Source organism: Arachis hypogaea, chromosome 13 (genome assembly GCF_003086295.3).
Source record: "Arachis hypogaea cultivar Tifrunner chromosome 13, arahy.Tifrunner.gnm2.J5K5, whole genome shotgun sequence".
In the NCBI taxonomy this organism is placed as follows: domain Eukaryota; kingdom Viridiplantae; phylum Streptophyta; class Magnoliopsida; order Fabales; family Fabaceae; genus Arachis; species Arachis hypogaea.
In genome coordinates, this window is record NC_092048.1 from 33,569,130 (window position 1) to 33,586,283 (window position 17,154).

General features: G+C 38.5%; 1 non-coding gene across 1 annotated transcript; it reads right to left on the minus strand.

Annotated features, from left to right (window-relative positions):
- Nucleotides 1-7,772: 7,772 nt before the first annotated feature.
- Nucleotides 7,773-7,880, minus strand: LOC112739121 (small nucleolar RNA R71). The gene has a single exon (XR_003170061.1). It is a non-coding gene; the product is annotated as a small nucleolar RNA R71 (small nucleolar RNA).
- Nucleotides 7,881-17,154: the final 9,274 nt, after the last annotated feature.

The window sequence follows — 17,154 nt, forward strand, 5'->3', positions numbered from 1 at the left end:
GACAAAGCATCTCCAAAACTCCAACATATCCTCCATTACTGCATAACAAGTAACCTTTAATTTATGCTCTCTTGGTTATTCGCAATTCAACTGATAAATATAATTGACTTCCTGACTAAGAATTACAAGATAACCATAGATTGCTTCAAACCAACAATCTCCGTGGGATTCGACCCTTACTCACGTAAGGTATTACTTGGACGACCCAGTGCACTTGCTGGTTAGTGGTATGCATTGTGAAAAGTGTGATTCACAGTTCGTGCACCACACTCCGTTGTCCATTCAAACTTTTTTCCTTTCCTTAGAGTAGCATAGAAGGGAAGAGATCTTATTGTTGATCCCGCTAGGAATCTGGACAAGGCTGCCAATCTTCCGTTGAGTTATTGTACCTCTTTGACACAAGTTGGGCTCTTCATGTTGAGTATGGCCTGGCATTTATCCGGATTTACCTCAATTCATCTTTATGTGAGCATAAAACCTAAGAACTTGCCATCTTCTACTGCAAAAGTGCATTTTGCAGGATTGAGTCGCATGCCATGCTTCCTTATAGTGTCGAATACTTGGACCAGGTCAGACAATAATGACTCTTCACTTTGTGTCTTTATCAACATGTCGTCCACATAGACTTCCATGGCTTTTCCGATATGATTTGAAAATACTTTATTCATTAGCCTTTGATAAGTAGCTCCCGCGTTCTTGAGACCAAAAGGCATCACAATGTAGCAGTAATTTGCTTTTGGTGTTAAAAACGAGGTTTTTTCTTGATCGGGTGGATACATGGGGATTTGATTGTATCCGGAATATGCATCCATAAATGAGAGGCATTTATATCCGGAGGAGGCATCTACCAAAGCGTCGATACTTGGGAGTGGATAAGGGTCTTTTGGGCAGGCTTTGTTGAGATCTGTATAGTCGGTGCACATTCGCCACTTCCCGTTTGATTTTTTCACCAAGACGACATTAGCTAACCATAGTGGGTACTTGACTTCTCTTATGAATCCTGCCTCCAGTAGAGCTTGTACCTGCTTTTCCACAGCTTGGGATCTTTCGAGTCCGAGCTTTCTACGCCTCTATTGTACCGGCCGAGATCCAGGGTAGACTGCAAGCTTATGACACATTAACTTGGGGTCTATGCCTGGCATGTCTGCAGCCCTCCACGCAAAGAGGTCGACGTTGTCTCGTAAGAACTGTACGAGTGATTCTTTTATGTCTCCTTTTAGAATCGTGCCAATATTGGTTGTTTTGTCCGGGATGTCTCCGATCTGGACTTTCTCTACTTCACCTTCAGGTTGTGGACGGAGTTCTTCTCGCCTCTGAACTTCACCAAGTTCAATTGTGTGGAATTCTTCTCCTTTGCCTCTGAGTTTAGACTTTCATTATAACAGCGGCGCGCCATCTTCTGATCTGCTTTTATCGTAGCTATCCCTTCTGCAGTTGGGAATTTTATGCATAGATGTGGAGTTGAGACTATTGCGCCGAGTTGATTTAATGTTGTCCAACCTATTAGGGCATTGTAGGCTGAACTCACATCGACCACGATGTAGTCTATTTTGAGTGTTCTGGATTGGTTTCCTTTTCCGAAGGTTGTGTGTAGCGGGACGTATCCCAGTGGTTGCACTGGAGTGTCTCCCAGTCCGAACAGGCTGTTTGGATATACTTTGAGTTCTTTATCTTCCAGGCCGAGCTTGTCGAAGGCAGTTTTGAATAAGATGTCGGCGAAGCTCCCTTGGTCTATCAGTGTGCGGTGGAGATTTGCATTTGCCAGTATAATGGTGATGACCATGGGATCGTCGTGTCCTGAGATGATGCCGGATGCATCTTCCTTGGTAAACGTAATTGCGGGGATGTCGGGTGCTTCCTCCTTTCCTCTGACATGATATACTTCTTTGAGATATCTTTTGCGAGATGATTTGGAGATTCCTCCTCCTGCGAATCCTCCATGTATCATATGGACATGTCTTTCTGGTGTACAGGGTGATCACTCGGTTCGTCCAACCTCCTCGTCTCTTCTCCTTTTTCTTTGCTCATCGTCCCGGGTGGCTAGATACCGATCTAGTTTTCCTTCTCTCACTAATTTTTCTATGACATTTTTTAAGTCAAAGCATTCGTTGTTGGAGTGCCCACGGACTCGATGGTATTCACAATATTCATTCTGGTTTCCTCCTCCTCTTTTGCCTTTGAGTGGTCGAGCTAGGGGTATTTTTCTGTGTGGCAGACTTCTTTGTAAACATCCACCAGGGACACCCTAAGAGGGGTGTAATTATGATATTTTTTAATTTTTTCCCTTGTCGATCTTCCTTCTTTTTGGACTCTTTGTCTTTTTGACATTGTTTTTAGTATGTTTTTAGTAGAATCTAGTTACTTTTAGGGATGTTTTCATTAGTTTTTATGTTAAATTCACATTTCTGGACTTTACTAGGAGTTTGTGTGTTTTTCTGTGATTTCAGGTATTTTCTGGCTGAAATTGAGGGACTTGAGCAGAAATCAAATTCAGAGGTTGAAGAAGGACTGCTGATGCTGTTGGATTCTGACCTCCCTGCACTCAAAGTGGATTTTCTGGAGCTACAGAACTCGAAATGGCGCGCTTCCAATTGCGTTGGAAAGTAGACATCCAGGGCTTTCTAGCAATATATAATAGTCCATACTTTGGCCAAGAATAGATGACGTAAACTGGCGTTCAATGCCAGCTTTCTACCCAAATCTGGCGTCCAGCGCCAGAAAAGGATCCAAAACCAGAGTTGAACGCCAGAAATGGATCAAAACCTGGCGTTCAACTCCACAAATGGCCTCTGCACGTGCAACACTTAAAGCTCAGCCCAAGTACACACCAAGTGGGCCCCGGAAGTGGATTTATGCATCAATTACTTACTCATGTAAACCCTAGTAGCTAGTTTATTATAAATAGGACCTTTTACTATTGTATTAGGTATCTTTGGTCTCAGTTTTAATCCATTATTCATCTTAGGAGATTATTGATCACGTTTTAGGGGGCTGGCCATCTCGGCCATGCCTGGACCTTTCACTTATGTATTTTCAACGGTAGAGTTTCTACACTCCATAGATTAAGGTGTGGAGCTCTGCTGTTCCTTAAAGATTAATGCAAAGTACTACTGTTTTCTATTCAATTCTTCTTATTTCGCTTCTAAGATATCCATTCGCACCCAAGAACGTGATGAAGGTGATGATTATGTGTGACGCTCATCACCATTCTCCCCTATGAACACGTGCCTGACAAACACTTCCGTTCTACATGAAATAAGCTAGAATGAATATCTCTTAGATCTCCTAACCAGAATCTTCGTGGTGTAAGCTAGAATGATGGTGGCATTCAAGAGAATCTGGAAGGTCTAAACCTTGTCTGTGGTATTCCGAGTAGGATTCAATGACTGAATGACTGTGACGAGCTCCTAACTCGCGATTGCAAGGCGTTAGTGACAGACGCAAAAGGATAGTAAATCCTATTCCAGCATGATCGAGAACCGACAGATGAATAGCCGTGCCGTGACATGGTGCGTGAGCATATTATTCACTGAGAGGATGAGATGAAGCCATTGGCAAGGGTGATGCCTCCAGACGATTAGTGATGAGCGGATAATTTATACGCTTTTTGACATTGTTTTTAGTATGTTTTTAGTAGGATCTAGTTACTTTTAGGGATGTTTTTATTAGTTTTTATGTTAAATTCACATTTCTGGACTTTACTATGAGTTTGTGTGTTTTTCTGGGATTTCAGGTATTTTCTGGCTGAAATTGAGGGACTTGAGCAGAAATCAGATTCAGAGGTTGAAAAAGGACTGCTGATGCTGTTGGATTCTGACCTCCCTGCACTCAAAGTGGATTTTCTGGAGCTACAGAACTCGAAATGGCGCGCTTCCAATTGCGTTGGAAAGTAGACATCCAGGGCTTTCCAGAAATATATAATTGTCCATACTTTGGCCAAGAATTGACGACGTAAACTGGCGTTCAACGCCAGCTTTCTACCCAAATCTGGCGTCCAGCGCCAGAAAAGGATCCAAAACCAGAGTTGAACGCCCAAACTGGCACAGAAACTGGCGTTCAACTCCACAAATGGCCTCTGCACGTGCAACACTCAGGCTCAGCCCAAACACACACCAAGTGGGCCCAGGAAGTGGATTTATGCATCAATTACTTACGCATGTAAACCCTAGTGACTAGTTTATTATAAATAGGACCTCTTACTATTGTATTAGACATCTTTGGTCTCAGTTTTATTCCATTATTCATCTTAGGAGACTATTGATCACGTTTTAGGGGGGCTGGCCATCTCGGCCATGCCTGGACCTTCACTTATGTATTTTCATACGGTAGAGTTTCTACACTCCATAGATTAAGGTTTGGAGCTCTGCTGTTCCTCAAAGATTAATGCAAAGTACTATTGTTTTCTATTCAATTCTTCTTATTTCTCTTCTAAGATATCCATTCGCACTCAAGAACGTGATGAAGGTGATGATTATGTGTGACGCTCATCATCCTTCTCCCTTATGAACGCGTGCCTGACAAACACTTCTGTTCTACATGAATTAAGCTAGAATGAGTATCTCTTAGATCTCCTAACCAGAATCTTCGTGGCGTAAGCTAGAATGATGGCGGCATTCAAGAGAATCCGGAAGGTCTAAACCTTGTCTGTGGTATTCCGAGTAGGATTCAATGATTGAATGACTGTGATGAGCTCCGAACTCGCGATCGCAGGGCGTTAGTGACAGACGCAAAAGGATAGTAAATCCTATTCCGGCATGATCGAGAACCGACAGATGAATAGCCGTGCCGTGACAGGGTGCGTGAGCATATTATTCACTGAGAGGATAAGATGAAGCCATTGGCAAGGGTGATGCCTCCAGACGATTAGCCGTGCCGTGACAGGGCATTGGATCATTTTCCCGTGAGATGACCGAAAGTAGCCATTGACAGTGGTGATGTATCACATAAAGCCAGCCATGGAAAGGAGTAAGACTGATTGGATGAAGATAGCAGGAAAGCAGAGGTTCAGAGGAACGAAAAGCATCCCCATTCACTTATCTGAAATTCCTACCAATGATTTACATAATTATTTCTATCCCCACTCTATGTTTTATTTACATAATATATTGTAACCCATATGAGTCAACTTAACTGAGATTTACAAGGTGACCATAGCTTGCTTCATACCAACAATCTCTGTGGGACCGACCCTTACTCACGTAAGGTTTATTACTTGGACGACCCAGTACACTTGCTGGTTAGTTGAACGGAGTTGTGTCCACACATAGTAAAGAGCCATAATAATGATTCCATACAATAACAAAGAGTACTACATTAATGTGATCACAATTTCGTCCACCAAGTTTTTGGCGCCGTTGCCGGGGATTGTTCGAGTTTGGACAACTGACGGTTCATCTTGTTGCTCAGATTAGGTAATTTTCTTTTTTTTTTTTTTTTCAAAAATTTTTCAAAAAAATATTTCAAAAATTTTTCTTTTGTTTTCGAAAAAAATAAATGTTTTCAAAAATAAATTATTCTATGGCTTCAGAATTTTTAAGAATGAATTCTAGTGTTTCATGAAGCATGTTGAAGCCTGGCTGGCTGTAAAGCCATGTCTCAATCCTTATACCCAAGAGAAGAGCTTCTTTATCTTTCTTAGCCAATTGGCTATTGAATGTAAAGAATGTCAGGCGTGTCATGTCTGAGTTACATACTAAAGCTTGGCTGGCTATTAAGCCATGCCTGACCCTTTGATTGGAGCTTTAGAGCATAAGATTCCTGGAATTCATATTAAAAATTTTGGAATCCTTTTTTTCTTTTTCAAAAGAATTTTTCAAAAGATATAAAATAAAAATCCAAAAAAATTAGAAAATCATAAAAATCAAAAATATTTCATGTTTCTTGTTTGAATCTTGAGTCATATCATAAGTTTGGTGTCAATTGCATATGCATCTTGCATTTTTTCGAAAATATCATGCATTCATAGTGTTCTTCATGATCTTCAAGTTGTTCTTGGTAAGTCTTCTTGTTTGATCTTGATGATTTTTTGTTTTGTGTCTTTTCATGTTTATCATATGCATTCTTGAATTCTTAGTGCGTAAGCATTAAAGAATTCTAAGTTTGGTGTCTTGCATGTTTTCTTTGCATTAAAAATTTTTCAAAATTGTGTCTATGATGTTCATCATGATCTTCATAGTGTTCTTGGTGTTCATCTTGACATTCATAGCATTCTTGCATGCATCACATGTTTTGATCTAAAAATTTCATGCATTGCATTTTTTTTGTGTTTTTCTCTCTCATCATAAAAATTCAAAAATCAAAAAAAAATATCTTTCCCTTTTTCTCTCATCAAATTCGAAAATTTGGATTGAATTTTTCAAAAATTTTTAAAATAAAATTGTTTCTTATGAGTCAAATCAAATTTTCAATTTGAAAATCTTATCTTTTTCAAAATCTTTTTCAAAAATCAAATCTTTTTCAAAATTATTAGTTATTTTCGAAAATTTCAAATATATTTTTCAAAAATATTTTTCTTATTTTTATACCAAATTTTCGAAAATAACATAATCAATTAATGTTTTGATTCAAAAATTTGAAGTTTGTTACTTGCTTGTTAAGAAAGATTCAAACTTTAAGTTCTAGAATCATATCTTGTGATTTCTTATGAATCAAGTCATTAATTGTGATTTTAAAAATCAAATCTTTTTCAAAAACTAATCTCTATCATATCTTTTCAAAAATATCTTCTTATCTTATCTTTTTCAAAAATATCTTTTCAAAATATCTTTTCTAACTTCCTAACTTCTTATCTTTTCAAAATTTGTTTCAACTAACTAACTAACTTTTTGTTTGTTTCTTAACTTTTTCAAAACTACCTAACTAACTCTCTCTCTCTAATTTTTGAAAATATCTTCCCTCTTTTTCAAAAATTTCTTTTTTATTAACTAATTATTTTTATTTTTAAATTTAAAAAAAAATTTTGAAAATTTCTAACATTTTTCAAAAACCATTTTTCAAAAATCACAAACTCTTTTTCAAAATAATTTTCGAAAATTATCCCTCCCCCATCCTATTCTATTTATTCATTCATATCCTAACATCTCATCTCACATCTCTTCCATCAGTACAGTTGTGTTTCTTCCTTTACATCACATTCTTTGTCTCCCCCTCTTTTCTTCCACTCACAAAGGGATCCCTATACTGTGGTATAAAGGATCTCTATTATTATTATTATTTTTCTGTGCCTTCTTCTTTGTCATATGAGCAGGAGCAAGGATAAGAACATTCTTGTGGGAGCAGATCCAGAACCTGAAAGGACTCTGAAGAGAAAATTAAGAGAAGCTAAAATACAACAATCCAGAGATAACCTTTCAGAAATTTTCGAACAGGAAAAGGAGATGGCAGCCGAAAATAATAATAATGTAAGGAAGATGCTTGGTGACTTTACTGCACCTAATTCCAATTTACATGGAAGAAGCATCTCCATTCCTGCCATTGGAGCAAACAACTTTGAGTTGAAACCTCAATTAGTTTCTCTGATGCAGCAGAACTGCAAGTTCCATGGACTTCCATCTGAAGATCCTTTTCAGTTCTTAACTGAGTTCTTGCAGATATGTGATACTGTTAAGACTAATGGAGTAAATCCTGAAGTCTACAGGCTCATGCTTTTCCCTTTTGCTGTAAGAGACAGAGCTAGATTATGGTTGGATTCTCAACCTAAAAACAGCCTGAACTCTTGGGATAAGCTGGTCACGGCTTTCTTAGCCAAGTACTTTCCTCCTCAAAAGCTGAGCAAGCTTAGAGCTGATGTTCAAACCTTCAGACAAAAAGAAGGTGAATCCCTCTATGAAGCTTGGGAAAGATACAAACAGTTGACCAAAAAGTGTCCTTCTGACATGCTTTCAGAATGGACCATCCTGGATATATTCTATGATGGTTTATCTGAGCTATCAAAGATGTCACTGGACACTTCTGCAGGTGGATCCATTCACCTAAAGAAAACGCCTGCAGAAGCTCAAGAACTCATTGACATGGTTGCTAATAACCAGTTCATGTACACTTCTGAAAGGAATCCTGTGAACAATGGGACGCCTATGAAGAAAGGAGTTCTTGAGGTTGATACTCTGAATGCCATATTGGCTCAGAATAAAATATTGACTCAGCAAGTCAATATGATCTCTCAGAGTCTGCATGGAATGCAAGCTGCATCCAACAGTACTCAAGAGACATCTTCTGAAGAAGAAGCCTATGATCCTGAGAACCCTGCAATAGCAGAGGTGAATTACTTAGGTGAACCTTATGGAAACACCTATAACTCAACATGGAGAAATCATCCAAATTTCTCATGGAAGGATCAAAAGCCCCAACAAGGCTTTAATAATGGTGGAAGAAACAAGTTTAGCAATAGCAAGCCTTTTCCATCATCAACTCAGCAACAGACAGAGAACTCTGAACAAAATGCTTCTAATTTAGCAAATCTAGTCTCTGATCTATCTAAGGCCACTGTAAGTTTCATGAATGAAACAAGATCTTCCATTAGAAATCTGGAAGCACAAGTGGGCCAGCTGAGTAAAAGGATCACTGAAATCCCTCCTAGTACTCTCCCAAGCAATACAGAAGAGAACCCAAAAGGAGAGTGCAAGGCCATTGACATAAGCGCCATGGCCGAACCTGTGAGGAGAGGAGAGGACGTGAATCCCAAGGAGGAAGACCTCCAGGGACGTCCAGTGATCAATAAGGAGCTTCCCTCTGGGGAACCAAAGGACTCTGAGGCTCATCTAGAGACCATAGAGATTCCATTGAACCTCCTTATACCCTTCATGAGCTCTGATGAGTATTCCTCTTCTGAAGAGAATGAGGATGTTACTGAAGAGCAAACTGCCAAGTTTCTTGGTGCAATCATGAAGCTGAATGCCAAATTATTTGGCATTGATGCTTGGGAAGTTGAACCTCCCTTGTTCATCAATGAACTAAGTGATCTGGATCAACTGACATTGCCTCAGAAGAGACAGAATCCTGGAAAGTTCATAATCCCTTGTACCATAGGCACCATGACCTTTAAGGCTCTGTGTGACCTTGGTTCAGGGATAAACCTCATGCCCCTCTCTGTAATAGAGAAACTGGGAATCTATGGGGTGCAAGCTGCTAAAATCTCACTAGAGATGGCAGACAGCTCAAGAAGACAGGCCTATAGACAAGTAGAAGATGTATTAGTAAAGGTTGAGGGCCTTTACATACCTACTGATTTCATAGTCCTGGATACTGGAAAGGAAGAGGATGAATCCATCATCCTAGGAAGACCTTTCCTGGCCACAGCAAGAGCTGTGATTGATGTTGACAGAGGTGAAATAGTCCTTCAATGGAATGAGAACTCCCTTGTATTCAAAAATCAAGGATCTCTCTCTACAACTATGGAGAGGAAGCTTGAAAAGCTTCTTTCCAAGCAGAGTCAACCAGAGCCCCCACAGTCAAACTCTAAGTTTGGTGTTGGGAGGCCACAACCAAACTCTAAGTTTGGTGTTGAACTCCCATATCCAAACTCTAAGTTTGGTGTTGGAGAGTCTCAACAAAGCTCTGCACATCTGTGAGGCTCCATGAGAGCCCACTGTCAAGCTATTGACATTAAAGAAGCGCTTGTTGGGAGGCAACCCAATGTTTATCTAACTCTTATTTTTATTGTTTTTCATGTTTTCTTAGGTTCATGATCATGTGGAGTCACAAAATAAATATAAAATTTGAAAACGGAATAAAAAAACAGCAGAAGAAAAAGCACACCCTGGAGGAGCATCTGTCTGGCGTACAAACGCCAGAACAGAGCATAGTTCTGGCGCTGAACGCCCAGAACAAGCATGGTTCTGGCGTTCAACGCCAGAAATGGCAGCAAATGGGCGTTGAACGCCCAAAATGGGCACCAACCTGGCGCTGAACGCCCAGAGTTGTGTGCAAGGGCATTTTGCATGCCTAAATTGGTGCAGGGATGTAAATGCCTTGACACCTCAAGATCTGTGGACCTCACAGGATCACCTCAGGATCTGTGGACCCCACAGGATCCCCACCTACCTCCACTCACTCTCTTCTCTCTTCTCAATCATCCTCTATTCCCAATAAACACTCTTCCCTAATTAACCCTTTACCAAACACCCACTTTCCTTCAAAATTCAACATCTCTTTCCCACCCAATCCCACCCATATGGCCGAATACACATCTCCCTCCATCTCCTCCATATCTTCTTCTTATTCTTCTATTCTTTCTTCTTTTGCTCGAGGGCGAGCAACATTCTAAGTTTGGTGTGGTAAAAGCATAGCTTTTTTGTTTTTTCCATAACCATTGATGGCACCTAAGGCCAGAGAAACCTCTAGAAAGAGGAAAGGGAAGACAAAAGCTTCCATCAAGGGCTATAGCTCAGTGGTAGAACATTTGACTGCAAATCAAGAGATCCCTGAGATACCTCAGGGGATACATTTTCTTCCACACAATTATTGGAAGCAACTAAGGGTGGAACATCAAGAGCACTCCATCATCCTTCATGAAATCAGAGAAGATCTAAAAGCAATGAAGGAGGAGCAGCAAAGACAAGGAAGAGACATAGAAGAGCTCAAGGACATCACTAAGGTGGACTCATTCCTTGTTCTTATTTCTTCTGTTTTTCGTTTTTATATGTTATGTGCTTATATATGTTTGTGTCTTCACTACATGATCATTAGTAGTTAGTAACTTTGTCTTAAAGTTATGAATGTCCTATGAATCCATCACCTCTCTTAAATAAAAACTGTTTTAAATCAAAAGAACAAGAAGTACATGAGTTTCGAATTTATCCTTGAACTTAGCTTAATTATATTGATGTGGTGACAATGCTTCTTGTTTTCTGAATGTATGCTTGAACAGTGCATATGTCTTTTGAAGTTGTTGTTTAAGAATGTTAAATATGTTGGTTCTTGAAAGAATGATGACTAGGAGACATGTTATTTGATAATCTGAAAAATCATAAAAATGATTCTTGAAGCAAGAAAAAGCAGCAAAGAACAAAGCCTGCAGAAAAAAAAAAGGCGAAAAAAAAAATAGAAAGAAAAAGAAAAAGCAAGCAGAAAAAGCCAAAAGCTCTTAAAACCAAAAGGCAAGGGCAAATAAAAAGGATCCCAAGGCTTTGAGCATCAGTGGATAGGAGGACCTAAAGGAATAAAATCCTGGTCTAAGCGGCTAAACCAAGCTGTCCCTAACCATGTGCTTGTGGTGTGTAGGTGTCAAGTGAAAACTTGAGACTGAGCGGTTAAAGTCAAGGTCCAAAGCAAAAAAAGAGTGTGCTTAAGAACCCTGGACACCTCTAATTGGGGACTCTAGCAAAGCTGAGTCACAATCTGAAAAGGTTCACCCAATTATGTGTCTGTGGCATTTATGTATCCGGTGGTAATACTGGAAAACAAAGTGCTTAGGGCCACGGCCAAGACTCATAAGGAAGCTGTGTTCAAGAATCATCATACTGAACTAGGAGAATCAATAACACTATCTGAACTCTGAGTTCCTATAGATGCCAATCATTCTGAACCTCAATGGATAAAGTGAGATGCCAAAACTATTCAAGAGGCAAAAAGCTATAAGTCCCGCTCATATGATTGAAGCTCTGTTTCATTGATAGTTTGGAATTTATAGTATATTCTATTCTTTTTATCCTATTTGATTTTCAGTTGCTTGGGGACAAGCAACAATTTAAGTTTGGTGTTGTGATGAGCGGATAATTTATACGCTTTTTGACATTGTTTTTAGTATGTTTTTAGTAGGATCTAGTTACTTTTAGGGATGTTTTTATTATTTTTTATGTTAAATTCACATTTCTGGACTTTACTATGAGTTTGTGTGTTTTTCTGTGATTTCAGGTATTTTCTGGCTGAAATTGAGGGACTTGAGCAGAAATCAGATTCAGAGGTTGAAAAAGGACTGCTGATGCTGTTGGATTCTGACCTCCCTGCACTCAAAGTGGATTTTTTGGAGCTACAGAACTCGAAATGGCGCGCTTCCAATTGCGTTGGAAAGTAGACATCCAGGGCTTTCCAGAAATATATAATAGTCCATACTTTGGCCAAGAATTGACGATGTAAACTGGCGTTCAACGCCAGCTTTCTACCCAAATCTGGCGTCCAGCGCCAGAAAAGGATCCAAAACCAGAGTTGAACGCCCAAACTGGCACAGAAACTGGCGTTCAACTCCACAAATGGCCTCTGCACGTGAAACACTCAGGCTCAGCCCAAACACACACCAAGTGGGCCCAGGAAGTGGATTTATGCATCAATTACTTACGCATGTAAACCCTAGTGACTAGTTTATTATAAATAGGACCTCTTACTATTGTATTAGACATCTTTGGTCTCAGTTTTATTCCATTATTCATCTTAGGAGACTATTGATCACGTTTTAGGGGGGCTGGCCATCTCGGCCATGCCTGGACCTTCACTTATGTATTTTCATACGGTAGAGTTTCTACACTCCATAGATTAAGGTGTGGAGCTCTGCTGTTCCTCAAAGATTAATGCAAAGTACTATTGTTTTCTATTCAATTCTTCTTATTTCTCTTCTAAGATATCCATTCGCACTCAAGAACGTGATGAAGGTGATGATTATGTGTGACGCTCATCATCCTTCTCCCTTATGAACGCGTGCCTGACAAACACTTCTGTTCTACATGAATTAAGCTAGAATGAGTATCTCTTAGATCTCCTAACCAGAATCTTCGTGGCGTAAGTTAGAATGATGGCGGCATTCAAGAGAATCCGGAAGGTCTAAACCTTGTCTGTGGTATTCCGAGTAGGATTCAATGATTGAATGACTGTGACGAGCTCCGAACTCGCGATCGCAGGGCGTTAGTGACAGACGAAAAAGGATAGTAAATCCTATTCCGGCATGATCGAGAACCGACAGATGAATAGCCGTGCCGTGACAGGGTGCGTGAGCATATTATTCACTGAGAGGATAAGATGAAGCCATTGGCAAGGGTGATGCCTCCAGATGATTAGCCGTGCCGTGACAGGGCATTGGATCATTTTCCCGTGAGATGACCGAAAGTAGCCATTGACAGTGGTGATGTATCACATAAAGCCAGCCATGGAAAGGAGTAAGACTGATTGGATGAAGATAGCAGGAAAGCAGAGGTTCAGAGGAACGAAAAGCATCCCCATTCACTTATCTGAAATTCCTACCAATGATTTACATAAGTATTTCTATCCCACTCTATGTTTTATTTACATAATATATTGTAACCCATATGAGTCAACTTAACTGAGATTTACAAGGTGACCATAGCTTGCTTCATACCAACAATCTCTGTGGGATCGACCCTTACTCACGTAAGGTTTATTACTTGGACGACCCAGTACACTTGCTGGTTAGTTGAACGGAGTTGTGTCCACACATAGTAAAGAGCCATAATAATGATTCCATACAATAACAAAGAGTACTACATTAATGTGATCACAATTTCGTCCACCAATTAGCCGTGCCGTGACAGGCATTGGATCATTTTCCCGAGAGATGACCGAAAGTAGCCATTGACAGTGGTGATGTATCACATAAAGCCAGCCATGGAAAGGAGTAAGACTGATTGGATGAAGATAGCAGGAAAGCAGAGGTTCAGAGGAACGAAAAGCATCTCCATTCGCTTATCTGAAATTCCTACCAATGATTTACATAAGTACCTCTATCCCTATTCTATTATTTATTATTGAAAACACCATTATCATTTATATCTGCCTGACTGAGATTTGCAAGGTGACCATAGCTTGCTTCATACCAACAATCTCCGTGGGATTCGACCTTACTCACGTAAGGTATTACTTGGACGACCCAGTGCACTTGCTGGTTAGTTGTATCGAAGTTGTGAACCATGTATTGCACATGTTCTTGTGCATTGCCAGGGAAAGAAAGAGCCATGAATTCTACATAATTAAAGTGTAATCACGATACGCGTACCAAGTTGCTCACGTTGCCAGGGATTGTTCGAGCCTGGACATCACAATTTCGTGCACCAAGTTTTTGGCATCGTTGCCGGGGATTGTTCGAGTTTGGACAACTGACGGTTCATCTTGTTGCTCAGATTGGGTAACTTTCTTTCGTTTACTTTTCAAAATTTTTCAAAAATATTTCAAAAAAAATTTTTTCATCTGTTTTCGAAAAAAAAATAAAAAAAGAGAGGGTTTTAAAATAAAAATGTTTTCAAAAATATATTTTCCTTTCAGAATTTTTAAGAATGAATTCTAGTGTTTCATGGAGCATGTTGAAGCCTGGCTGGCTGTAAAGCCATGTCTAATTCCTTTGGAAATGAGTATGTCAGGCGTGTCATGTCTGAGTTACATACTAAAGCTTGGCTGGCTATTAAGCTATGCCTGACCCTTTGATTGGAGCTTTAGAGTATAAGATTCCTGGAATTCATATTAAAAATTTTGGAATCCTTATTTTCTTTTTCAAAATAATTTTTCAAAAAATATAAATAAAAATCCAAAAAATTAGAAAATCATAAAAATCAAAAATATTTTTGTGTTTCTTGTTTGAGTCTTGAGTCATATCATAAGTTTGGTGTCACTTGCATATGCATCTTGCATTTTTTCGAAAATTTCATGCATTCATAGTGTTCTTCATGATCTTCAAGTTGTTCTTGGAAAGTCTTCTTGTTTGATCTTGATGATTTTTTCTTTTGTGTTGTATGGTGTTTATCATATGCATTCTTGAATTCTTAGTGCGTAAGCATTAAAGAATTCTAAGTTTGGTGTCTTGCATGTTTTCTTTGCATTAAAAATTTTTCAAAATTGTGTCTATGATGTTCATCTTGACATTCATAGTGTTCTTGGTGTTCATCTTGACATTCATAGCATTCTTGCATGCATTCATGTTTTGATTAAAAATTTCATGCATTGCATAATTTTCATGTTTTTCATAAAAATTCAAAAATCAAAAAAATATCTTTCCCTTTTTCTCTCATTAAATTCGAAAATTGAGTTGACTTTTTCAAAAATTTTTAAAATCAAGTTGTTTCTTATGAGTCAAATCAAATTTTCAGTTTGAAAATCTTATCTTTTTCAAAATCTTTTTCAAAAATCAAATCTTTTTCAAAATTCTTAGTTATTTTCGAAAATTCCAAAAATATTTTTCAAAAATCTTTTTCTTATTTTTATATCAAATTTTGAAAATAACATAATCAATTAATGTTTTGATTCAAAAATTTGAAGTTTGTTACTTACTTGTTAAGAAAGATTCAAACTTTAAGTTCTAGAATCATATCTTGTGATTTCTTATGAATCAAGTCATTAATTGAGATTTTAAAAATCAAATCTTTTTCAAAACTAATTCCTATCATATCTTTTCAAAATATCTTCTTATCTTACCTTTTTCAAAAAGTTGGTTTCAAAATATCTTTTCTAACTTCCTAACTTCTTATCTTTTCAAAATTTGTTTCAACTAACTAACTAACTTTTTGTTTGTTTCTTAACTTTTTCAAAACTACCTAACTAACTCTCTCTCTCTCTAATTTTCGAAAATATCTTCCCTCTTTTTCAAAAATTTCTTTTTAATTAACTAATTATTCTTATTTTTATTTTTAATTTTCAAAAACCATTTTCGAAAATCACTAACTCTTTTTCAAAATAATTTTCGAAAATTATCCTCCCCTATCTTATTCTATTTATTCATTCATATCCTAACATCTCATCTCACATCTCTGCCATCCTCACAGTTGTTTTCTTCCATTATATTACATTCTTTGTCTCCCCCTCTTCTTCTACTCACACAAGGATCCCTATACTGTGGTATAAAGGATCCTATTATTATTATTATTTTTCTGTGCCCTCTTCTTGTCATATGAGCAGGAGCAAGGACAAGAATATCCTTGTTGAAGCAGATCCAGAACCTGAAAGGACTCTGAAGAGAAAATTAAGAGAAGCTAAATATAACAATCCAGAGATAACCTTTCAGAAATTTTCGAACAGGAAGAGGAGATGGCAGCCGAAAATAATAATAATGTAAGGAAGATGCTTGGTGACTTTACTGCACCTAATTCCAATTTACATGGAAGAAGCATCTCCATTCCTGCCATTGGAGCAAACAACTTTGAGCTGAAACCTCAATTAGTTTCTCTGATGCAGCAGAACTGCAAGTTTCATGGACTTCCATCTGAAGATCCTTTTCAGTTCTTAACTGAATTCTTGCAGATATGTGATACTGTTAAGACTAATGGAGTAGATCCTGAAGTCTACAGGCTCATGCTTTTCCCTTTTGCTGTAAGAGACAGAGCTAGATTATGGTTGGATTCTCAACCCAAAGACAGCCTGAACTCTTGGGATAAGCTGGTCACGGCTTTCTTAGCCAAGTACTTTCCTCCTCAAAAGCTGAGCAAGCTTAGAGCTGATGTTCAAACCTTCAGACAGAAAGAAGGTGAATCCTCTATGAAGCTTGGGAAAGATACAAACAGTTGACCAAAAAGTGTCCTTCTGACATGCTTTCAGAATGGACCATCCTGGATATATTCTATGATGGTTTATCTGAGCTATCAAAGATGTCACTGGACACTTCTGCAGGTGGATCCATTCACCTAAAGAAAACGCCTGCAGAAGCTCAAGAACTCATTGACATGGTTGCTAATAACCAGTTCATGTACACTTCTGAAAGGAATCCTGTGAGTAATGGGACGCCTATGAAGAAGGGAGTTCTTGAAGTTGATACTCTGAATGCCATATTGGCTCAGAATAAAATATTGACTCAGCAAGTCAATATGATCTCTCAGAGTCTGCATGGAATGCAAGCTGCATCCAACAGTACTCAAGAGGCATCTTCTGAAGAAGAAGCTATGATCCTGAGAACCCTGCAATAGCAGAGGTAAATTATTAGGTGAACCTTATGGAAACACCTATAACTCATCATGGAGAAATCATCCAAATTTCTCATGGAAGGATCAAAAGCCTCAACAAGGCTTTAATAATGGTGGAAGAAACAGGTTTAACAATACAAACCTTTTCCATCATCCACTCAGCAACAGATAGAGAACTCTGAACAAAATGCTTCTAATTTAGCAAATCTAGTCTCTGATCTATCTAAGGCCACTGTAGTTTCATGAATGAAACCAGGTCTTCCATTAGAAATTTGGAAGCACAAGTGGGCCAGCTGAGTAAAAGGATCACTGAAATCCCTCCAGTACTCTC